Raw genomic sequence first — 27243 nt, 5'->3', positions numbered from 1 at the left:
CCTCCCTTATACGTCACCTGCAGCGCATTCATCATAAGTCAGTGACAAGTTCAAAAACTTTGGATGACAGCGGAAGCAGTCCACTGACCACTAAATCCCTTCCTCTTGTAACCAAGCTCCTGCAAACCACACCACCAACTCCCTCAGTGTCAATTTCCTCCTTACCCAGGAAAGCCAATAGTCCTGCAGGCCATGTCACTGGCAAGTCTGACGATTCCTCTCCTGCCTGGGATTCCTCCGATGCATCCTTGAGTGTAACGCCTACTGCTGCTGGCGCTGCTGTTGTAGCTGCTGGGAGTCGATCGTCATCCCAGAGGGGAAGTCGGAAGACCACTTGTACTACTTCCAGTAAGCAATTGACTGTCAAACAGTCCTTTGCGAGGAAGATGAAATATCACAGCAGTCATCCTGCTGCAAAGCAGATAACTCAGGCATTGGCAGCCTGGGCGGTGAGAAACGTGGTTCCGGTATCCACCGTTAATTCAGAGGCAACTAGAGACTTGATTGAGGTACTGTGTCCCTGGTACCAAATACCATCTAGGTTCCATTTCTCTAGGCAGTCGATACCGAAAATGTACACAGACGTCAGAAAAAGAGTCACCAGTGTCCTAAAAAATGCAGTTGTACCCAATGTCCACTTAACCACGGACATGTGGACAGGTGGAGCAGGGCAGACTCAGGACTATATGACTGTGACAGCCCACTGGGTAGATGTATTGCCTCCCGCAGCAAGAACAGCAGCGGCGGCACCAGTAGCAGCATCTCGCAAACGCCAACTCGTTCCTAGGCAGGCTACGCTTTGTATCACCGCTTTCCAGAAGAGGCACACAGCTGACAACCTCTTACGGAAACTGAGAAAGATCATCGCAGAATGGCTTACCCCAATTGGACTCTCCTGGGGATTTGTGACATCGGACAACGCCACCAATATTGTGCGTGCATTACATCTGGGAAAATTCCAGCACGTCCCATGTTTTGCACATACATTGAATTTGGTGGTGCAGAATTATTTAAAAAACGACAGGGGCGTGCAAGAGATGCTGTCGGTGGCCCGAAGAATTGCGGGCCACTTTCGGCATTTAGCCACCGCGTACAGAAGACTGGAGCACCACCAAACATTCCTGAACCTGCCCTGCCATCATCTGAAGCAAGAGGTGGTAACGAGGTGGAATTCAACCCTCTATATGCTTCAGAGGATGGAGGAGCAGCAAAAGGCCATTCAAGCCTATACATCTGCCCACGATATAGGCAAAGGAGGGGGAATGCACCTGACTCAAGCGCAGTGGAGAATGATTTCAACGTTGTGCAAGGTTCTGCAACCCTTTGAACTTGCCACACGTGAAGTCAGTTCAGACACTGCCAGCCTGAGTCAGGTCATTCCCCTCATCAGGCTTTTGCAGAAGAAGCTGGAGACATTGAAGGAGGAGCTAAAACAGAGCGATTCCGCTAGGCATGTGGGACTTGTGGATGGAGCCCTTAATTCGCTTAACCAGGATTCACGGGTGGTCAATCTGTTGAAATCAGAGCACTACATTTTGGCCACCGTGCTCGATCCTAGATTTAAAACCTACATTGTATCTCTCTTTCTGGCAGACACAAGTCTGCAGAGGTTCAAAGACCTGCTGGTGAGAAAATTGTCAAGTCAAGCGGAACGTGACCCGTCAACATCTCCTCCTTCACATTCTCCCGCAACTGGGGGTGCGAGGAAAAAGGCTAAGAATTCCGAGCCCACCCGCTGGCGGTGATGCAGGGCAGTCTGGAGCGAGTGCTGACATCTGGTCCGGACTGAAGGACCTGCCAACGATTACTGACATGTCGTCTACTGTCACTGCATATGATTCTCTCACCATTGAAAGAATGGTGGAGGATTATATGAGTGACCGCATCCAAGTAGGCACGTCAGACAGTCCGTACTTATACTGGCAGGAAAAAGAGGCAATTTGGAGGCCCTTGCAGAAACTGGCTTTATTCTACCTAAGTTGCCCTCCCTCCAGTGTGTACTCCAAAAGAGTGTTTAGTGCAGCCGCTCACCTTGTCAGCAATCGGTGTACGAGGTTACTTCCAGAAAATGTGGAGATGATGTTCATCAAAATGAATTATAATCAATTCCTCCGTGGAGACATTCACCAGCAATTGCCTCCAGAAAGTACACAGGGATCTGAGATGGTGGATTCCAGTGAGGACAAATGAATAATCTGTGAGGAGGGGGATGTACACATCATCATCGGAGGATGATGATGAGGTGGACATCTTGCCTCTGTAGAGCCAGTTTGTGCAAGGAGAGATTGATTGCTTCTTTTTTGGTGGGGGCACAAACCAACCAGTCATTTCAGTCACAGTCGTGTGGCAGACCCTGTCGCTGAAATGATGGGTTCATTAAAGTGTGCATGTCCTGTTTATACAACATAAGGGTGGGTGGGAGGGCCCAAGGACAATTCCATCTTGCACCTCTTTTTTCTTTCATTTTTCTTTGCATCATGTGCTGTTTGGGGACAATTTTTTTGAAGTGCCATCCTGTCTGACACTGCAGTGCCACTCCTAGATGGGCCAGGTGTTTGTGTCGGCCACTTGTGTCGCTTAGCTTAGTCACACAGCGACCTTGGTGCGCCTCTTTTTTTTCTTTGCATTATGTGCTGTTTGGGGACAATTTTTTTGAAGTGCCATCCTGTCTGACACTGCAGTGCCACTTCTAGATGGGCCAGGTATTTGTGTCGGCCACTTGTGTCGCTTAGCTTAGTCACACAGCGACCTTGGTGCGCCTCTTTTTTCTTTGCATCATGTGCTGTTTGGGGACAATTTTTTTGAAGTGCCATCCTGTCTGACACTGCAGTGCCACTCCTAGATGGGCCAGGTGTTTGTGTCGGCCACTTGTGTCGCTTAGCTTAGTCACACAGCGACCTTGGTGCGCCTTTTTTCTTTGCATCATGTGCTGTTTGGGGACAATTTTTTTGAAGTGCCATCCTGTCTGACACTGCAGTGCCACTCCTAGATGGGCCAGATGTTTGTGTCGGCCACTTGTGTTGCTTAGCTTAGCCATCCTCGGTGCAAATTTTAGGACTAAAAATAATATTGTGAGGTGTTCAGAATAGACTGGAAATGAGTGGAAATTATGGTTATTGAGGTTAATAATACTATGGGATCAAAATGACCCCCAAATTCTATGATTTAAGCTGTTTTTTAGTTTTTTTTTAAAAAAACACCCAAATCCAAAACACACCCGAATCCGACAAAAAATTTTCGGTGAGGTTTTGCCAAAACGCGTCCGAATCCAAAACACGGCCGCGGAACCGCATCCAAAACCCGAAAAATGTCCGGTGCACATCACTAACATAATCCTCACAGTAGTGCCTAAGGTTGCCAGATCATCCCTTTAATCCTGGAGACCTTTGAATAACACAGGTTCTGTGGCTGATTAAATTTAAGCCTGCATTCCACCTGGTTCTAATCAGCCACAAAACCTGTGTAAATCACAGGTCTCCAGGATTAAAGGGATGATCTGGCAACCCTAGTAGTGCCCCTTATACTCGCAATAACCCACAGTAGTAGTGGTAAATGTAATGGCCATGGGAAGGGGGGGGTGCAATGATGTGTGGGGCCTAGGAACATGTGTACACAGGAGCATGCCAAGACAAAGGCCTGCACCGCCTTCCTGCATTCAGTGCCTCTGAGGTACGGACTCACTGGTGGCGGCTGCTGCTGATCTCCAGCCGAGCCTGGCTGCTGCTGGTTGGGGGCATGCGCTGAGCGGCAGCTGCTCAGCAAATACATGCAGGAAGGAGCAGGGGAGCAGGCCGAGCTCAGCACTCAGTGGTAGGGCCGGATTAAGCCTTCAGGGGGCCCAGGTCATGTAAAACAGGGAGCCCGTCCCATCTTGTAAACGCAGCCCCACTGTCATGTGCAGCATCAGCAAATCTGTCAGTTCTGCTTTCAGCATTGATCAAGCACCTGGATGCAGCTGCTGCTCTCTCTTCTTTGTATTTCAGGTTGTTCCTGGTAATTAGGATACTAGCTGCACAGCTTATGTGGAGTAACTTGTTAACTAATATATTACTCCTGTTTTGCTGGTTATTCTTATGACTTACCTCTGCTTCAGTTTGTGGAACTACAGGTCACAGCTAGGTCCTGCATAGTTCTCTCTCATTGCCTTAGTTCCTGCATTCAGCAACTGACTCCACAGGTGTCTGCATTCTGTAATTACAGCTGGTTACCTGAATCCAGTGGCGGATCTTGCCACGGGCAAGCAAGACTTTTGCCCGGGGCGCCGCCTTCCGGAGGGCGCCGCACCATGGCAAGATCCGCCACTGTGCAGTGTGCCCCCCAGCAGTGACCCCCCCCCCCCACTGTGAGAAGGGAACCAGACGCTACACGTCTGGTTTCCCTTCGTGGCGCTGGTCCCCGCCCCCGCTGTGAAGGGAATCAGACGCTAAGCATCTAGTTTCCCTTCATGGAGAGGACTTTTGCTGTGCGGTGCGCGATGACGTCATCGCGCACCGCACAGCATTGTGGCACAGACGCTAGGGGTCATAATTGACCTCTAGTGCCTATGCTGTGCTATGAGAGAGACGTCATGACTGACGTCTCTCCCATAGATCCGAGAAGAAGAGCGGCGCCGGCGGAGGTCTGCAGGTCTGGAGTCAGGAGCGGGGTATAGTAAGTATACTTTTTTTTTTTAATTATTTCCTTTTAGCGGCGCTACAAATGGGGGCGTGACTGACCACACCCCCATATTAAGCCACGCCCCTATCATTTGCCCAGGGCGCCACAAGGGCAAGAACCGGCCCTGCCTGAATCCTACTATTCAGTCTGCTCAGTGTGCACTGCAGATGCATGGTATATCAATTACTGGGGGGCCTGTCTGGTGCTCTCAGCCAATTGGTCCAGCTTGTTCTTTTAAGCCTCTCAATCCCAAGATGCCTTGCCAGTTATAGCTCATGCTTCCTGTGTTCAGCTCCATGGTTCATGTCTCTGGCTCCAGCTATCTGTTCAATGGGTTTTGCCTTGTTCCTGCATTGAATTCCAGCTTCACCATCTTGCTGACGAACCAGCGTGTTAGACTCCGCGCCTCTGTTCTGGGTAACGTCAACTACTTGGTACCTGACCCCACGTTCCAGATTCTGCACCAAGTCCCTGACATTCAACCGGTCCCTGACATTGATCCCAAATTCCAGATTCTACACCAAGTCTCTGACACTCACCCAGTCTCTGACACCCACTAGCTGTTCCCGGTGTGTGTGACTCCTTTCCCTGCACCTCCATCAGGCAGCAGTGGGGAGGAAGCTGAAGCCTCCTTTTGGGCAGCGTGCAAGCCTGGCAGCAGAAATCTGAAGGCAGGGTACATGATTTGTGCGTACTGTGTTGTACTTGTGTTGTACATAAGATTTTTTTTTATTGTCCCATATTGCATATGGATACAGAATGGGCTGTTTCACAAAGCCTTGTTAAATTATTTTAATATAGTATTAATTCTGAAATTGAATCCAGGGCTGACTGTACTCCCAATGAAAGGATGTCCAAGGATAACCCCCTTCAATAAAAGAGACATTCAAAATGAGACCTCAGATCTGTGGGGCGGCCCAATACTTCTACTCACCCTCCTCCACTTAGTACTGCTGCGCCGCGCTCCCTTCCATCTCTGGCAGCGGCTCTGTGCGAGCACACTTTCACTGCAATGAAACATGATTGGTGGATAGCACTAGCCATCCACCAATCACTGATATGATACTCCCATGACTGTGATTGGTGGATGACCGGCGCCATCCACCAATCAACACTGCTAGCACCCGGCAGAGCAGCTGCGATGTGAATGTGGACATTGATAATGACTGGCCCGGGTGTCTGTGGTGTCACCCTCTCTCTAGGTGCCGTTTCCAGCAAGGAGGAGGTAGAGAGGGGGAGCCGTTCTTCATGTTGCCGGCGCCGCTCACCGCTATACAGTGTGACAGGCAGACGCAGCAACAGCAGGGTTGTTGCAGAGCGGGGAGAGCGCCTCTCCAGGTCAGCGCCTCCCTGCATTGCGGACCCTGCTGAGCGGGTAGCGCCGGCACTGTGCCCAGGGCCGGCGCTACCATTAGGCAGTTTTAGGCAGCTGCCTATGGGCGTTGGCTCCTGAGGGGGCGGCACCGAGTCTCCCAGCACAGTAATAAGGATGTCTCTGAAAATGACATCCTTATTTTACTACAGCCACGGTTTGCACAGGCTTACTGGCTGAGACTGCAGACATGTCACAGTCTGACATGTCTGGTGCAGCCAGCAGCAGTGCCTGACGCCCGCCCCCCTTCCTCTCTGCACTGTGGTTGCTCTGTTCCCCGGGACCCAACCACCTATCTACTAGTATGCCCTTCTCCTGCCCCTCCCGAGGCCCCGCCCCTCTTCTAGAGGCCCCGCCCCCTCTTCTCGAGGCCCCGACTCTTCCTACTCCTGGAGTCATCATCATGCTCTGTCTGTGGGTGCCTATCCTGCCCTGCTCCTCAGTGTGCAGTGCAGTATGAGTGAGAGAAAATGCAGAACCCTTCAAGCAGTAGGTGGGTTGGGGTGTATATTAATATTATCTAGGGAGGTGGGTATAGCAGTTATATGTGGGGTGGGATAATGTCATATTTAAATATACTGTATCTAAGTTACTTGCGCATGGTGTTAAATTATGTTTGCTTAGTGCGGGGGCAGGTGTCTGTAGTAATGTTTTGTGGGGTCTCAGGGGATGTATTGTTTAATATGTAGATACAGAGCGCTTGGGACTTCATAAATTATATATACTGTATATATATATAAATATATATATACATACATATATATATATATATACATATCAGTAAATCGTGTTGTATTCAGGCGTTTGTTGTCAAATGCGTGTCCGACGTTTCGGGGCCCATAGCTCCTTTGTTTTTGTAACTCACCTTGAAACGTCGGACACGCATTTGACAACAAATGCCTGAATACAACACGATTTATTGATTTAAAAATGGAGTGCCGCTGTTTTCTTCTTTGCATATAACCTATCGTATTGAGGGAGCCCGGGCAACTATTTTGTGACATCAAAGGAGTGCCGGACTATCCTATATATATATATATATATAATATATATAATTATATATATATATATATATATATATATATATATAATGGGAGGAAGCAGCACAGAGGAGCAGTGATACAGGTGACAGAGGAAGTGACAAAAAAGGGTTGGCATACAGGTGACAGAATAGGTTAAATGGCACAGGGGAGCTGGGATACAGGTGTTGGGATACGGGGGTGGGGGAGGCAAAGAGGAGAGAGGAGCTGGGATACAGGTGACGGGATGGGGGGAAGCGGCACTGAGGAGCTGGAATAGAGGTGACGGGATGGGGGGAAGCGGCACAGAGGTGCCGAGATACAAGTGAAAGGATGTGGGGAATCAGCACAGAGGAACTGGGATACAGGTAACTGGATGCGGAGGAAGTGGCACTGAGGAGCTGGGATACAGGTTTGGGATACGGGGGTGGGGGAGGCAAAGAGGCACAGAGGAACTGGGATACAGGTGACGGGATGGGGGAATCGGCACAGAGGAACTGGAATACAGGTAATGGGATGGGGAGAAGCGGCACTGAGAAGCCGGGATACAGGTAACGGGATGGGACAAAGCAATACAGAGGAGCTGGGATACAGGTGTCAGGATGCAGGGGGAAGCAACTCCGAGAAGATGGGATACAGGTGACGGGATGGGACAAAGCAGTACAGAGAAGCTGGGATACAGATGATGGGATGGATGGAAGCAGCACCGAGGAGCTGGGATACAGGTGACGGGATGGGGGGAAGCAGTACAGAGGAGCTGGCTGGGATACAGGTGTCAGGATGCAGGGGGAAGCAGCACAGAGAGCTGGGATACAGGTGACAGGATGCGGGGAATCAGCACCGAGGAGCTGGGATACAGGTGACGGGATGGGGGGAAGCAGTACAGAGGAGCTGGGATACAGGTGTCAGGATGCAGGGGGAAGCAGTACAGAGAAGCTGGGATACAGATGATGGGATGGATGGAAGCAGCACCGAGGAGCTGGGATACAGGTGACGGGATGGGGGGAAGCAGTACAGAGGAGCTGGCTGGGATACAGGTGTCAGGATGCAGGGGGAAGCAGCACAGAGAGCTGGGATACAGGTATCGGGATGCCGGGTGAAGCAAAGAGGGAGAGAGGAGTTGGGATACAGGTGATGGGATGTGGGGGAAGCGGCACTGAGGAGCTGGGATACAGGTGACGGGATGGGGAAAGCAGCACTGAGGAGCTGGGATACAGGTGACGGCATGGGGAAAGCAGCACCGAGGAGCTGGGATACAGGTGACGGGATGGGGCAAAGCAGCTCAGAGTAACTGGGATACAGGTGACGGGATGGGGCAAAGCAGCTCAGAGTAACTGGGATACAGGTGTCGGGATGCAGTGGAAAGCAGCTTCGAGGAGCTGGGATACAGGTGATGGGTTGTGGCAAAGCAGTACAGAGGAGCTGGGATATAGGTGTCGGGATGCAGGGGGAAGCAAAGAGGCAGAGAGGAGCTGGGATACAGGTGATGGAATGAGGGAGAGGCGGCACAGAGGAGCCAGGACACAGTTGACGGGATGGGTCGATAGGCAAAAATTTTGCCTAGGGCGCCTAGAAACCTTGCACCGGCCCTGACTGTGCCCAGATGTACGCTTTGGCTCATAAATTGCATGTAAATCTGGCTCTGGGGCTAGCCAGTGCCTCCTGAGCTATTTAGCTCACCGCACGTCCCTGGTAATTAGTAACCCCCCACCCACCTTGGAGCCCACCAGTGCAAGCATAAATACTTTAATAAACAGACTCAGCTCTGTTCCAGACCTGTTGGGATCATGAGGACTTTTGGGGGGCAATTCAATTGTGAGCGCTGCTGGAATTGTGCCTTTGGAACAGGCTGCACATTGCAGGCACAAATCACTCATTTTACCTTTGGAGGACTGTTTCATACAATGATAATAGAGTGTAACGCTGCCCCCAGCATTATGTGGGTAATTAATTGCATCTCGTGCATGATTGGCATTTGTCAGCATTCTGCATGATGTGTGCTAGTTTTTACTCCCTGATCCAGTGGGCGTTGGCGGGAGATGTCAGGTGCGATCTAGCCCCCCCCCCCCTCCTCACATCACACAGGGAGATAGAGGACTACCAACTTCTGCAGTTGCTTCTCTCAAAGCCCAGCACACAGTAGTCAGTACTCTCTCTGCCTACCCGAAGTGCCTTTGTCTGCAACAGGGTAAGTGTGAGGGGGGGGGGGGTGGGGGGGTAGTGTGACCTGGGCCCCTCCAACAGGCCTGGGTAAAGAGTACCCGATCCCCTACTACTCTAAGCGCCACTGATCTCACTGGCTCAAACAGGTCTACTCTAATTTGATCTTAAGACAGGTCGCACTGAATGGACCAGAGATTGACCCCAAAACTATACCTAAGCTGCAGAATGAATTCAGTTGGATAACTCAGTTTACTGTAGGGCAATAGGTTCTCACATGGGAAGTCTGTACTCTTAAACACATCAGTTACACAGTATAGTTATGTGTGACTGTTGTATGATAACTGGGAAATCTGCACTATATTTAACTATTTTTTTTTTGGGGGGGGGGGGGGGGTTCTGGGGGTCTTTAAACCGCTTGAACTTTAGTTAGAGAAACAAAGGACAGCTTTTATAATTGTCTTTGTTGAATAGATTGTATAACATACAATGTAATATAGCTGCATCTACTGCTGTCATCATTGATTCCGCAATGGCAGTACCGAGGTACCTGGCGTTCTATACCATGTGTCGGGAGCCCTCCTGAGAGATATGGAGTGAATTGACGTCCCTTATAAGATACAGAGATAACCACATAATTATACATTTTTGGTATAGTGCCATTTACATAGTAAATGGCACACTTTGGTGATTTTGTTTTATAGGTTCTGCATATGATATAAAGATGCACTCCCTCCAACGCTTGTAGAAAAGACCAATGTGTCAAAATAACGGCAGCCGGATTCCCGATTGTTCTTCAAGTGCTCCTCCCACAAGGGGTGGGAGGTTAGGTTTACGCATTAGAAGGGGGGTTATGGTTAGGGTGCAGGGTCGGGAAGGGTATGGTTAGGTACCGGGGAGGGTGGGTTAGGTTTAGACACATAGAAGGGTAGGTTAGGGTTAGGCACCAAGCGGGGAGTGTTAGGTTTAGGCAGCAGGGAAGGGAGGGTTAGGGACCACTGTGGAGGGTTAGGTTTAGGCACCTACAAGTGAGGTTTAGGGTAAGGGGCAGGAGAGGGTTAGGGTACTTTCCAGGGGGCTGTCGGTATTCTGATTGTCGCAATGCCGCTGTCGGTATTCTGACCTCCGGCATCCCATCCATAGGGATATCATACTGAATTCCACTGGGCTACCTTCCCAAACCATATTACTTCGCTACCTTCCCACCCCACATTACTGTGCTACCTTTCCACCCCACATTACTGCGCTACATTCCCACCCCACATTGCTGTGCTATCTTCCCACCCCACATTACAGCACTACCTTCCCACCCCACATTACTGCACTACCATCCCACCCCACATTACAGCACTACCTTCCCACCCCACATTACTGTGCTATCTTCCCACCCCACATTACAGCGCTACCTTCCCACCTCACATTACTGTGCTACCTTCCCACCTCACATTACTGCGCTACATTCCCACCCCACATTGCTGCGCTACCATCCCACCCCACATTACTGTGCTATCTTCCCACCCCACATTACAGCACTACCTTCCCACCCCACATTGCTGTGCTACCTTCCCACACTACTTTACTGCGCTACCTTCCCACCCCACATTACTGCGCTACCTTCCCACCCCACATTACTGCGCTACCTTCCCACCCCACATTACTGCGCTACCTTCCCACACTACTTTACTGCGCTACCTTCTCACCCCACATTACTGTGCTACCTTCCCGCCCCACATTACTGCGCTACCTTCCCACCCCACATTACTGCACTACCTTCCAGTTCCCACCCCACATTACTGCGCTACCTTCCCACACTACTTTACTGCGCTACCTTCTCACACCACTGCATTGCGCTACCTTCCCACCCCACATTACTGCACTACCGTCTCACACCACTGTATTGCGCTACCTTCCCACCCCAAGTTACTGCACTACCTTCCCACCCCACATTACTGCACTACCTTCTCACACCACTGTATTGCGCTACCTTCCCACCCCACTTTACTGCGCTACCTTCCCAACCCACATTACTGCACTACCTTCCCACCCCACATTACTGCACTACCTTCCCACCCCACATTACTGCGCTACCTTCCCACACCACTTTACTGCGCCACCTTCTCACACCACTGTATTGCACTACCTTCCCACCCCACATTACTGCACTACCTTCTCACACCACTGTATTGCGCTACCTTCCCACCCCACGTTACTGCACTAACTTCCCACCCCACGTTACTGCACTACCTTCCCACCCCACGTTACTGCACTACCTTCCCACCCGACATTACTGCGCTACCTTCCCACCTCACATTACTGTGCTATCTTCCCACCCCACTGTCACGATCCGGATACTGAGACACCATTTCCCTTCTGGATGTACGTCCTCCATGGGCCTCTGCTGCCACTCCTGTCTCGCTGACCGCCGCGCGCCGCATGTTATTCTGCTACTGCGGCCTACATTGCCAGTGTTACACCTTTCCTATAGTACTTAATTCCCCTTCTTTGTTTGTTCATGGGCGCAGCCATGTTAGACTCCAGTCACATGACATTATTCCTCCTATCCACCGTGCTGGAGCCTTGTCATAATTGCCAGACCAATCCTTGCTATGCAGCAGGTATAAATATCCTGTCCTAGCTCCCAAAAGATTGTCAGTGCTTTCATTGTCATCTGTGATTCCAGCCTACAAGTTTCACTACAGACTTTCTCCTGCAATTCCATTCTGCAGTTCAGCCTGACTTCCCTGGTGATTACACTCTGCAGTGTAACCCAACTCTCCAGTGTTAACCCTCTACAGTCTACTTTGGATTCCTGTGTTTGAACTTTTGCTTTTCAGTAATCATCCTTCATTCCTCAGTTCCAGCGCACTCCAGCTTCTTTTCTCATCTTCCAACGAACCCCAGCTTCTTTACTCATCTTCCAGCGAACCCCAGCTTCATTTATTGTTTACAGAACTTTCCTCCATATTCCAGGTTACTGGTCTTTACCAATTGTGCACCTAATTATCACGTGTGACTTTCTATTATTCTTTTGCACGTTATTTGACTTTTTATTTAATAAAAGCACTTAAGGCATTTCCAGTTGTCGTGGTCACGCCCTCGGGCATTCATTGCTACTGTCATTACGCATGTCCAGGAGTCACATAGCTCCTCCTAAGTTCAAATACCCATCAGCTCCTACAACTGAGGCTCCCAGTCACGGTCTCCAGCCCTCAGTTGTGACAGTAAGCACTGACCTAATGGATCCAGCCAGAGACCAGGCTCAAGCGCTTAGGCTGATACAAGAACTGGCAACCCGCCTTGAACGTCAGGAGGCTGCTGTAGGCCATGTTGGTCGCTGTCTCCAGGACCTCTCCTCCCGGCTGGATGAAATTCAAGCGGCCCTCCGTGGATCAGGGGCGTCCAGTGTGTCGACTCCAGCGCCTCCGGTGGTGTCCCCACCCACCATACCTGTTCCTGCTCCCTATCTTCACTTGCCGACTCCTGCTAAATATGATGGATCCCCTAAAGCCTGCTGGGGTTTCCTAAACCAGTGCGAGATCCAATTTGAATTGCAACCCAGCAGTTTCCCTACTGACCGCATTAAGGTGGCATACCTTTTTTCTCTACTCACTGGTGCCGCTCTAGACTGGGCCTCACCTATATGGGAAAGGTCTGATGTTCTGTTGTCATCCTATGCTAACTTCGTGGCAACATTTAGACAAATTTTCGATGAGCCAGGTCGAGTGACATCAGCTTCTTCAGAGATCCTTCGACTGCGTCAGGGGACGCGAACTGTCGGTCAGTATTTGGTGCAATTCCAGACCTTGGCATCTGAAGTCTCCTGGAATGATGACGCTCTTTATGCAGCCTTCTGGGGAGGGCTATCCGAGCGTAGCAAAGATGAGCTCGCTGCTAGAGACTTGCCTTTAACATTAAACGAGCTTATTTCCCTCTGCACTAAGGTCGATTACGGTTCCGTGAAAGGGCTGTTGAACGAGGAAGATCCACATTTTCCAAGATTCCTACTGTTTCCATTCCTCGTCAGCCATCTCCGTCTAGGAAGGAACCTATGCAGATAGGTCGCTCTCGTTTATCTCAGGCAGAGCGTAGTAGACGTCTTGCTGAGCGTCTCTGTTTGTATTGTGCCGAATCTTCTCACGTTATCAAGTCCTGTCCCAACCGCCCGGGACAACCCCAGGTCCTAGCCCACCAAGGAGAAGACCAGCTAGGAGTGACAAATTTCTCTCCGTTTCCAAGTAACTGCAACCTCTCCGTTTCTCTGCAGGTGGGTCAGCGTACAAAGAATCTCACTGCCTTATTGGATTCTGGAGCAGCCGGAAACTTTATTACAGAGAGGTTCGTTAAGCAGTGGTCTCTACCCACTGAGAGACTGTCATCACCGATATCTCTTAACTGCCGTGGACGGCAGTAGGATTCCTGATGCGGTGATTACCTCCAAGACCCTACCTATCCGTCTGAAGGTAGGGGATCAGCATACAGAGTTGATTTCTTTCCAGGTTATCCCCAGGGCCACCCATCCTGTGGTCCTAGGCCTTCCATGGCTACGTCTGCATAATCCTCAAGTTGATTGGAAGTCGACCCGTATCCTGGCATGGGGTTCTTCCTGCTCAAAGACCTGTCTCCAAAAAGAGCTTCCAGTTCGCATATCCTCCTACAAGTCTTCTGATGTCCCGTCTCCTCCGTGCCAAGACTCCAAACTACAGTTTTGTCCAGGGTCACCGAATCACAAGGCTGATGCCCTTTCCCGCTCCCGGAGCAAGAAAATGAGTCTGAGTCTACTGTCAAGCATTATATTGTTGATCCAGTGGCTTCTCCGCAGTGAGGATGGACACTATGCCCCCGCCAGGGAAAAATTTTGTGAAGCCGGCTTTCAGGAAGAAGCTCTTGCATCGGGCACATTCCTCTCGCTTTGCCGGACACGCGGGCATACGCAAGACCTCAAAATTCGTTTCCAGGTCAAATTGGTGGCCAACCCTAAAAAAGGACATTGCTGAATTTGTGGCCTCCTGCCCAAAATGTGCCCAACACAAAGTATCCCGCCAGTCACCCACTAGGCAACTGGTTTCCTTGTCTGTTCCTCATCGTCCGTGGGCTCATCCCTCGATGGATTCTGTCATGGATTCCCCACTTCCAAGTTGGCACAAGTCTTCATCCAGAAGTTCCATTCCAGATGGCCAGGTAAACTTAAGAAGTGTCCTGGGGCCACTCCTAAAAGGGGGGGTACTGTCACGATCGGGATACTGAGACACCATTTCCCTTCTGGATGTACGTCCTCCATGGGCCTCTGCTGCCACTCCTGTCTCGCTGACTGCCGCGCGCCGCTGGGCGCATGTTATTCTGCTACTGCGGCCTACATTTCCAGTGTTACACCTTTCCTATAGTACTTAATTCACCTTCTTTGTTTGTTCATGGGCGCAGCCATGTTAGACTCCAGTCACATGACATTATTCCTCCTATCCACGGTGCTGGAGCCTTGTCATAATTGCCAGACCAATCCTTGCTATGCAGCAGGTATAAATATCCTGTCCTAGCTCCCAAAAGATTGTCAGTGCTTTCATTGTCATCTGTGATTCCAGCCTACAAGTTTCACTGCAGACTTTCTCCTGCAATTCCATTCTGCAGTTCAGCCTGACTTCCCTGGTGATTACACTCTGCAGTGTAACCCGACTCTCCAGTGTTAACCCTCTACAGTCTACTTTGGATTCCTGTGTTTGAACTTTTGCTTTTCAGTAATCATCCTTCATTCCTCAGTTCCAGCGCACTCCAGCTTCTTTTCTCATCTTCCAACGAACCCCAGCTTCTTTACTCATCTTCCAGCGAACCCCAGCTTCATTTATTGTTTACAGAACTTTCCTCCATATTCCAGGTTACTGGTCTTTACCAATTGTGCACCTAATTATCACGTGTGACTTTCTATTATTCTTTTGCACGTTATTTGACTTTTTATTTAATAAAAGCACTTAAGGCATTTCCAGTTGTCGTGGTCACGCCCTCGGGCATTCATTGCTACTGTCATTACGCATGTCCAGGAGTCACATAGCTCCTCCGAAGTTCAAATACCCGTCAGCTCCTACAACTGAGGCTCCCAGTCACGGTCTCCAGCCCTCAGTTGTGACACCACATTACTGCGCTACCTTTGCACCCCGCATTACTGCGCTACCTTCTCACACCACTGTACTGCGCTACCTTCCCACCCCACGTTACTGTACTAACTTCCCACCCCACATCACTGCGCTACCTTCCCACCCCACATCACTGCGCTACCTTCCCACCCCACATTACTGCGCTACCTTCTCACACCACTGTACTGCGCTACCTTCCCACCCCACGTTACTGTACTAACTTCCCACCCCACATCACTGCGCTACCTTCCCACCCCACATCAATGCGCTACCTTCCCACCCCACATTACTGCGATACCTTCCCACCCCACATTACTGCGCTACCTTCTCACACCACTGTACTGCGCTACCTTCCCACCCCACGTTACTGTGCTAACTTCCCACCCCACGTTACTGTACTAACTTCCCACCCCACGTTACTGTGCTACCTTCCCACCCCACATCACTGCGCTACCTTCCCACTCCACATCACTGCGCTACCTTCCCACCCCGCATTACTGCGCTACCTTTCCACCCCGCATTACTGCGCTACCTTCTCACACCACTGTACTGCGCTATCTTCCCACCCCACGTTACTGTACTAACTTCCCACCCCACATCACTGCGCTACCTTCCCACCACACATCACTGCGCTACCTTCCCACCCCACATCACTGCGCTACCTTCCCACCCCACATCACTGCGCTACCTTCCCACCCCACATCACTGCGCTACCTTCCCACCCCACATCACTGCGCTACCTTCCCACCCCACATCACTGCGCTACCTTCCCACCCCACATTACTGCGATACCTTCCCACCCCACATTACTGCGCTACTTTCCCACCCCACATTACTGTGCTATCTTCTCACCCCACATTACTGTGCTACCTTCCCACCCCACATTACTGCACTACCTTCTCACACCACTGTACTGCGCTACCTTCCCACACCACTTTACTGCGCTACCTTCCCACCCCACATTACTGCATTACCGTCCCACCTCACATTACTGCGCTACCTTCTCTCACCACTGTATTGTGCTACCTTCCCACCCCATGTTACTGAACTACCTTCCCACACCACATTACTGCGCTACCGTCTCACACCACTGCACTGCGCTACCTTCCCACCCCACATTACTGCGCTACCTTCCCACCCCACTTTACTGCACTACCTTCTCACACAACTGAATTGCGCTACCTTCCCACCTCACTTTACTGCACTACCTTCCCACCCCACATTACTGCACTACCTTCCCACCCCACTTTACTGCGCTACCTTCCCACCCCACTTTACTGCGCTACCTTCCCACCCCAATTTACTGCGCTACCTTCCCACCCCACATTACTGCACTACCTTCCCAACCCACATTACTGCACTACCTTCCCACACCACTGTATTGCGCTACCTTCCCACCCCACATTACTGCACTACCTCCTCGCACTACTGTATTGTGCTACCTTCCCACCCCACGTTACTGCACTACCTTCCCACCCCACGTTACTGCACTACCTTCCCACCTCACATTACTGTGCTATCTTCCCACCCCACATTACTGCTCTACTTTTCCACCCCACATTACTGCGCTACCTTCTCACACCACTGTACTGCGCTACCTTCCCACTCCACGTTACTGAACTACGTTCCCACCCCACATTACTGCACTACCGTCTCACACCACTGTACTTCGATACCTACCCACCCCACATTACTGCTCTACCTTCCCACCCCACATTACTGTGCTACCTTCCCACCCCACATTACTGTGCTACCTTCCCACCCCACATTACTGTGCTACCTTCCCACCCCACATTACTGCGATACCTTCCCACCCCACATTACTGCGCTACCTTCTCACACCACTGTACTGCGCTACCTTCCCACCCCACGTTACTGTGCTAACTTCCCACCCCACGTTACTGTACTAACTTCCCACCCCACGTTACTGTGCTACCTTCCCACCCCACATCACTGCGCTACCTTCCCACTCCACATCACTGCGCTACCTTCCCACCCCGCATTACTGCGCTACCTTTCCACCCCGCATTACTGCGCTACCTTCTCACACCACTGTACTGCGCTATCTTCCCACCCCACGTTACTGTACTAACTTCCCACCCCACATCACTGCGCTACCTTCCCACCACACATCACTGCGCTACCTTCCCACCCCACATCACTGCGCTACCTTCCCACCCCACATCACTGCGCTACCTTCCCACCCCACATCACTGCGCTACCTTCCCACCCCACATCACTGCGCTACCTTCCCACCCCACATCACTGCGCTACCTTCCCACCCCACATTACTGCGATACCTTCCCACCCCACATTACTGCGCTACTTTCCCACCCCACATTACTGTGCTATCTTCTCACCCCACATTACTGTGCTACCTTCCCACCCCACATTACTGCACTACCTTCTCACACCACTGTACTGCGCTACCTTCCCACACCACTTTACTGCGCTACCTTCCCACCCCACATTACTGCATTACCGTCCCACCTCACATTACTGCGCTACCTTCTCTCACCACTGTATTGTGCTACCTTCCCACCCCATGTTACTGAACTACCTTCCCACACCACATTACTGCGCTACCGTCTCACACCACTGCACTGCGCTACCTTCCCACCCCACATTACTGCGCTACCTTCCCACCCCACTTTACTGCACTACCTTCTCACACAACTGAATTGCGCTACCTTCCCACCTCACTTTACTGCACTACCTTCCCACCCCACATTACTGCACTACCTTCCCACCCCACTTTACTGCGCTACCTTCCCACCCCACTTTACTGCGCTACCTTCCCACCCCAATTTACTGCGCTACCTTCCCACCCCACATTACTGCACTACCTTCCCAACCCACATTACTGCACTACCTTCCCACACCACTGTATTGCGCTACCTTCCCACCCCACATTACTGCACTACCTCCTCGCACTACTGTATTGTGCTACCTTCCCACCCCACGTTACTGCACTACCTTCCCACCCCACGTTACTGCACTACCTTCCCACCTCACATTACTGTGCTATCTTCCCACCCCACATTACTGCTCTACTTTTCCACCCCACATTACTGCGCTACCTTCTCACACCACTGTACTGCGCTACCTTCCCACTCCACGTTACTGAACTACGTTCCCACCCCACATTACTGCACTACCGTCTCACACCACTGTACTTCGATACCTACCCACCCCACATTACTGCTCTACCTTCCCACCCCACATTACTGTGCTACCTTCCCACCCCACATTACTGTGCTACCTTCCCACCCCACATTACTGTGCTACCTTCCCACCCCACATTACTGTGCTACCTTCCCACCCCACATTACTGTGCTCTCTTCCCACCCCACATTACTGTGCTATCTTCCCACCCCACATTACTGTGCTATCTTCCCACCCCACATTACTGCGCTATCTTCTCACCCCACATTACTGCGCTATCTTCTCACCCCACATTACTGCGCTATCTTCCCACCCCACATTACTGCGCTACCTTCCCACCCCACATTACTGCGCTACCTTTTCACACCACTGTACAGCGCTACCTTCCCACCCCAGGTTACTGAACTACCTTCCCACCCCACATTGCTGCGCTACCTTCCCACCCCACATTGCTGCGCTACCTTCCTACCCCACATTACAGCACTACCTTCCCACCCCACATTACAGCACTACCTTCCCACCCCACATTTCTGCGCTACCTTCCCACCCCACATCACTGCGCTACCTTCCCACCCCACATTACTGTGCTACCTTCCCACCCCACATTACTGCGCTACCTTCACACCCCACTGTACTGCGCTACCTTCCCACCCCACTGTACTGCTCTACCTTCCCACCCCACTATACTGCGCTACCTTCCCATCCCACTTTACTGCGCTACCTTCCCACATTGCTGTGCTACCTACTCACCCCACGTTACTGCACTACCTTCCCACCCCACATTACTGCGCTACCTTCCCACCCCACATTACTGCGCTACTTTCCCACCCCACATTACTGCACTACCTTCTCACATCACTGTATCGCGCTACCTTCCCACCCCACTTTACTGCGCTACCTTCCCACCCCACATCACTGCGCTACCTTCCCACCCCACATCACTGCGCTACCTTCCCACCCCACATCACTGCGCTACCTTCCCACCCCACATCACTGCGCTACCTTCCCACCCCACATCACTGCGCTACCTTCCCACCCCACATTACTGCGATACCTTCCCACCCCACATTACTGCGCTACTTTCCCACCCCACATTACTGTGCTATCTTCTCACCCCACATTACTGTGCTACCTTCCCACCCCACATTACTGCACTACCTTCTCACACCACTGTACTGCGCTACCTTCCCACACCACTTTACTGCGCTACCTTCCCACCCCACATTACTGCATTACCGTCCCACCTCACATTACTGCGCTACCTTCTCTCACCACTGTATTGTGCTACCTTCCCACCCCATGTTACTGAACTACCTTCCCACACCACATTACTGCGCTACCGTCTCACACCACTGCACTGCGCTACCTTCCCACCCCACATTACTGCGCTACCTTCCCACCCCACTTTACTGCACTACCTTCTCACACAACTGAATTGCGCTACCTTCCCACCTCACTTTACTGCACTACCTTCCCACCCCACATTACTGCACTACCTTCCCACCCCACTTTACTGCGCTACCTTCCCACCCCACTTTACTGCGCTACCTTCCCACCCCAATTTACTGCGCTACCTTCCCACCCCACATTACTGCACTACCTTCCCAACCCACATTACTGCACTACCTTCCCACACCACTGTATTGCGCTACCTTCCCACCCCACATTACTGCACTACCTCCTCGCACTACTGTATTGTGCTACCTTCCCACCCCACGTTACTGCACTACCTTCCCACCCCACGTTACTGCACTACCTTCCCACCTCACATTACTGTGCTATCTTCCCACCCCACATTACTGCTCTACTTTTCCACCCCACATTACTGCGCTACCTTCTCACACCACTGTACTGCGCTTCCTTCCCACTCCACGTTACTGAACTACCTTCCCACCCCACATTACTGCACTACCGTCTCACACCACTGTACTTCGATACCTTCCCACCCCACATTACTGCTCTACCTTCCCACCCCACATTACTGTGCTACCTTCCCACCCCACATTACTGTGCTACCTTCCCACCCCACATTACTGTGCTACCTTCCCACCCCACATTACTGTGCTACCTTCCCACCCCACATTACTGTGCTCTCTTCCCACCCCACATTACTGTGCTCTCTTCCCACCCCACATTACTGTGCTATCTTCCCACCCCACATTACTGTGCTATCTTCCCACCCCACATTACTGCGCTATCTTCTCACCCCACATTACTGCGCTATCTTCTCACCCCACATTACTGCGCTATCTTCCCACCCCACATTACTGCGCTACCTTCCCACCCCACATTACTGCGCTACCTTTTCACACCACTGTACAGCGCTACCTTCCCACCCCAGGTTACTGAACTACCTTCCCACCCCACATTGCTGCGCTACCTTCCCACCCCACATTGCTGCGCTACCTTCCTACCCCACATTACAGCACTACCTTCCCACCCCACATTACAGCACTACCTTCCCACCCCACATTTCTGCGCTACCTTCCCACCCCACATTACTGCGCTACCTTCCCACCCCACATTACTGTGCTACCTTCCCACCCCACATTACTGCGCTACCTTCACACCCCACTGTACTGCGCTACCTTCCCACCCCACTGTACTGCTCTACCTTCCCACCCCACTATACTGCGCTACCTTCCCATCCCACTTTACTGCGCTACCTTCCCACATTGCTGTGCTACCTTCTCACCCCACGTTACTGCACTACCTTCCCACCCCACATTACTGCGCTACCTTCCCACCCCACATTACTGCGCTACTTTCCCACCCCACATTACTGCACTACCTTCTCACATCACTGTATCGCGCTACCTTCCCACCCCACTTTACTGCGCTACCTTCCCACCCCACATTACTGCACTACCTTCCCACCCCACATTACTGCGCTACCTTCCCACCCCACGTTACTGCGCTACCTTCCCACCCCACTTTACTGTGCTATCTTCCCACCCCACATTACAGCACTACCTTCCCAACCCACATTACTGTGCTATCTTCCCACCCCACATTACTGCGCTACCTTCCCACCCCACATTACTGCGCTACTGTCACACCCCACTTTAGTGCACTACCTTTCTGTACTGCGCTACCTTCCCACCCCACATTACTGCGCTACCTTCCCACCCCACATTACTGCGCTACCTTCCCACCCCACATTACTGCGCTACCTTCCCACCCCACATTACTGCGCTACCTTCCCACCCCACTGTACTGCGCTACCTTCCCACCCCACTGTACTGCGCTACCTTCACACCCCACTGTACTGCGCTACCTTCCCACCCCACTTTACTGCGCTACCTTCCCACCCCACATTGCTGTGCTACCTTCCCACCCCACATTACTGCACTACTATCTCACACCACTGTATTGCGCTACCTTCCCACTAGAGATGTGCACTTGAAATTTTTCGGGTTTTGTGTTTTGGTTTTGGGTTCGGTTCCGCGGCCGTGTTTTGGGTTCGACCGCGTTTTGGCAAAACCTCACCGAATTTTTTTTGTCGGATTCGGGTGTGTTTTGGATTCGGGTGTTTTTTTCAAAAAACCCTAAAAAACAGCTTAAATCATAGAATTTGGGGGTCATTTTGATCCCAAAGTATTATTAACCTCAAAAACCATAATTTCCACTCATTTTCAGTCTATTCTGAATAACTCACACCTCACAATATTATTTTTAGTCCTAAAATTTGCACCGAGGTCGCTGGATGACTAAGCTAAGCGACCCTAGTGGCCGACACAAACACCTGGCCCATCTAGGAGTGGCACTGCAGTGTCACGCAGGATGGCCCTTCCAAAAAACACTCCCCAAACAGCACATGACGCAAAGAAAAAAAGAGGCGCAATGAGGTAGCTGTGTGAGTAAGCTAAGCGACCCTAGTGGCCGACACAAACACCTGGCCCATCCAGGAGTGGCACTGCAGTGTCACGCAGGATGGCCCTTCCAAAAAACACTCCCCAAACAGCACATGACGCAAAGAAAAAAAGAGGCGCAATGAGGTAGCTGTGTGAGTAAGATAAGCGACCCTAGTGGCCGACACAAACACCTGGCCCATCTAGGAGTGGCACTGCAGTGTCACGAAGGATGGCCCTTCCAAAAAACACTCCCCAAACAGCACATGACGCAAAGAAAAAAAGAGGCGCAATGAGGTAGCTGTGTGAGTAAGATAAGCGACCCTAGTGGCCGACACAAACACCTGGCCCATCTAGGAGTGGCACTGCAGTGTCACGCAGGATGGCCCTTCCAAAAAACACTCCCCAAACAGCACATGACGCAAAGAAGAAAAAAAGAGGCGCAATGAGGTAGCTGTGTGAGTAAGCTAAGCGACCCTAGTGGCCGACACAAACACCTGGCCCATCTAGAGGTGGCACTGCAGCGTCACGCAGGATGGCCCTTCCAAAAAACACTCCCCAAACAGCACATGACGCAAAGAAAAAAAGAGGCGCAATGAGGTAGCTGTGTGAGTAAGATAAGCGACCCTAGTGGCCGACACAAACACCTGGCCCATCTAGGAGTGGCACTGCAGTGTCACACAGGATGGCCCTTCCAAAAAACACTTCCCAAACAGCACATGACGCAAAGAAGAAAAAAAGAGGCGCAATGAGGTAGCTGTGTGAGTAAGCTAAGCGACCCTAGTGGCCGACACAAACACCTGGCCCATCTAGGAGTGGCACTGCAGTGTCACGCAGGATGGCCCTTCCAAAAAACACTCCCCAAACAGCACATGACGCAAAGAAGAAAAAAAGAGGCGCAATGAGGTAGCTGTGTGAGTAAGCTAAGCGACCCTAGTGGCCGACACAAACACCTGGCCCATCTAGGAGTGGCACTGCAGTGTCACGCAGGATGGCCCTTCCAAAAAACACTCCCCAAACAGCACATGACGCAAAGAAAAAAAGAGGCGCAATGAGGTAGCTGTGTGAGTAAGATAAGCGACCCTAGTGGCCGACACAAACACCTGGCCCATCTAGGAGTGGCACTGCAGTGTCACGCAGGATGGCCCTTCCAAAAAACACTCCCCAAACAGCACATGACGCAAAGAAGAAAAAAAGAGGCGCAATGAGGTAGCTGTGTGAGTAAGCTAAGCGACCCTAGTGGCCAACACAAACACCTGGCCCATCTAGAGGTGGCACTGCAGTGTCACGCAGGATGGCCCTTCCAAAAAACACTCCCCAAACAGCACATGACGCAAAGAAAAAAAGAGGCGCAATGAGGTAGCTGTGTGAGTAAGATAAGCGACCCTAGTGGCCGACACAAACACCTGGCCCATCTAGGAGTGGCACTGCAGTGTCACGCAGGATGGCCCTTCCAAAAAACACTTCCCAAACAGCACATGACGCAAAGAAGAAAAAAAGAGGCGCAATGAGGTAGCTGTGTGAGTAAGCTAAGCGACCCTAGTGGCCGACACAAACACCTGGCCCATCTAGGAGTGGCACTGCAGTGTCACGCAGGATGGCCCTTCCAAAAAACACTCCCCAAACAGCACATGACGCAAAGAAAAAAAGAGGCGCAATGAGGTAGCTGTGTGAGTAAGATAAGCGACCCTAGTGGCCGACACAAACACCTGGCCCATCTAGGAGTGGCACTGCAGTGTCACGCAGGATGGCCCTTCCAAAAAACACTCCCCAAACAGCACATGACGCAAAGAAGAAAAAAAGAGGCGCAATGAGGTAGCTATGTGAGTAAGCTAAGCGACCCTAGTGGCCGACACAAACACCTGGCCCATCTAGGAGTGGCACTGCAGTGTCACGCAGGATGGCCCTTCCAAAAAACACTCCCCAAACAGCACATGACGCAAAGAAGAAAAAAAGAGGCGCAATAAGGTAGCTGTGTGAGTAAGCTAAGCGACCCTAGTGGCCGACACAAACACCTGGCCCATCTAGGAGTGGCACTGCAGTGTCACGCAGGATGGCCCTTCCAAAAAACACTCCCCAAACAGCACATGACGCAAAGAAAAAAAGAGGCGCAATGAGGTAGCTGTGTGAGTAAGTTAAGCGACCCTAGTGGCCGACACAAACACCTGGCCCATCTAGGAGTGGCACTGCAGTGTCACGCAGGATGGCCCTTCCAAAAAACACTCCCCAAACAGCACATGACGCAAATAAAAATGAAAGAAAAAAGAGGTGCAAGATGGAATTGTCCTTGGGCCCTCCCACCCACCCTTATGTTGTATAAACAGGACATGCACACTTTAACCAACCCATCATTTCAGTGACAGGGTCTGCCACACGACTGTGACTGAAATGACGGGTTGGTTTGGACCCCCACCGAAAAAGAAGCAATTAATCTCTCCTTGCACAAACTGGCTCTACAGAGGCAAGATGTCCACCTCATCATCATCCTCCGATATATCACCATGTACATCCCGCTCCTCACAGATTATCAATTCGTCCCCACTGGAATCCACCATCTCAGTTCCCTGTGTACTTTGTGGAGGCAATTGCTGCTGGTCAATGTCTCCACGGAGGAATTGATTGTAATTCATTTTAATGAACATCATCTTCTCCACATTTTCTGGAAGTAACCTCGTACGCCGATTGCTGACAAGGTGAGCGGCGGCACTAAACACTCTTTCGGAGTACACACTTGTGGGAGGGCAACTTAGGTAGAATAAAGCCAGTTTGTGCAAGGGCCTCCAAATTGCCTCTTTTTCCTGCCAGTATAAGTACGGACTGTCTGACGTGCCTACTTGGATGCGGTCACTCATATAATCCTCCACCATTCTTTCAATGTTGAGAGAATCATATGCAGTGACAGTAGACGACATGTCCGTAATCGTTGTCAGGTCCTTCAGTCCGGACCAGATGTCAGCATCAGCAGTCGCTCCAGACTGCCCTGCATCACCGCCAGCGGGTGGGCTCGGAATTCTGAGCCTTTTCCTCGCACCCCCAGTTGCGGGAGAATGTGAAGGAGGAGATGTTGACAGGTCGCGTTCCGCTTGACTTGACAATTTTGTCACCAGCAGGTCTTTGAACCCCAGCAGACTTGTGTCTGCCGGAAAGAGAGATCCAAGGTAGGTTTTAAATCTAGGATCGAGCACGGTGGCCAAAATGTAGTGCTCTGATTTCAACAGATTGACCACCCGTGAATCCTTGTTAAGCGAATTAAGGGCTCCATCCACAAGTCCCACATGCCTAGCGGAATCGCTCCCTTTTAGCTCCTCCTTCAATGCCTCCAGCTTCTTCTGCAAAAGCCTGATGAAGGGAATGACCTGACTCAGGCTGGCAGTGTCTGAACTGACTTCACGTGTGGCAAGTTCAAAAGGTTGCAGAACCTTGCACAACGTTGAAATCATTCTCCACTGCGCTTGAGACAGGTACATTCCACCTCCTATATCGTGCTCAATTGTATAGGCTTGAATGGCCTTTTGCTGCTCCTCCAACCTCTGAAGCATATATAGGGTTGAATTCCACCTCGTTACCACTTCTTGCTTCAGATGATGGCAGGGCAGGTTCAGGCGTTTTTGGTGGTGCTCCAGTCTTCTGTACGTGGTGCCTGTACGCCGAAAGTGTCCCACAATTCTTCTGGCCACCGACAGCATCTCTTGCACGCCCCTGTCGTTTTTTAAAAAATTCTGCACCACCAAATTCAAGGTATGTGCAAAACATGGGACGTGCTGGAATTTGCCCATATTTAATGCACACACAATATTGCTGGCGTTGTCCGATGCCACAAATCCACAGGAGAGTACAATTGGGGTAAGCCATTCCGCGATGATCTTCCTCAGTTGCCGTAAGAGGTTTTCAGCTGTGTGCGTATTCTGGAAACCGGTGATACAAAGCGTAGCATGCCTAGGAAAGAGTTGGCGTTTGCGAGATGCTGCTACTGGTGCCGCCGCTGCTGTTCTTGCGGCGGGAGTCCATACATCTACCCAGTGGGCTGTCACAGTCATATAGTCCTGACCCTGCCCTGCTCCACTTGTCCACATGTCCGTGGTTAAGTGGACATTGGGTACAACTGCATTTTTTAGGACACTGGTGAGTCTTTTTCTGACGTCCGTGTACATTCTCGGTATCGCCTGCCTAGAGAAGTGGAACCTAGATGGTATTTGGTAACGGGGGCACACTACCTCAAGAAATTGTCTAGTTCCCTGTGAACTAACGGCGGATACCGGACGCACGTCTAACACCAACATAGTTGTCAAGGCCTCAGTTATCCGCTTTGCAACAGGATGACTGCTGTGATATTTCATCTTCCTCGCAAAGGACTGTTGGACAGTCAATTGCTTGGTGGAAGTAGTAAAAGTGGGCTTACGACTTCCCCTCTGGGATGACCATCGACTCCCAGCAGCAACAACAGCAGCGCCAGCAGCAGTAGGCGTTACACGCAAGGATGCATCGGAGGAATCCCAGGCAGGAGAGGACTCGTCAGAATTGCCAGTGACATGGCCTGCAGGACTATTGGCATTCCTGGGGAAGGAGGAAATTGACACTGAGGGAGTTGGTGGGGTGGTTTGCGTGAGCTTGGTTACAAGAGGAAGGAATTTACTGGTCAGTGGACTGCTTCCGCTGTCGCCCAAAGTTTTTGAACTTGTCACTGACTTATTATGAATGCGCTGCAGGTGACGTATAAGGGAGGATGTTCCGAGGTGGTTAACGTCCTTACCCCTACTTATTACAGCTTGACAAAGGCAACACACGGCTTGACAAATGTTGTCCGCATTTCTGTTGAAATACTTCCACACCGAAGAGCTGATTTTTTTGGTATTTTCACCTGGCATGTCAACGGCCCTATTCCTCCCACGGACAACAGG

This window comes from Pseudophryne corroboree, chromosome 8 (genome assembly GCF_028390025.1).
Source record: "Pseudophryne corroboree isolate aPseCor3 chromosome 8, aPseCor3.hap2, whole genome shotgun sequence".
In the NCBI taxonomy this organism is placed as follows: Eukaryota; Metazoa; Chordata; class Amphibia; order Anura; family Myobatrachidae; genus Pseudophryne; species Pseudophryne corroboree.
This window is presented reverse-complemented; position numbering follows the sequence as displayed.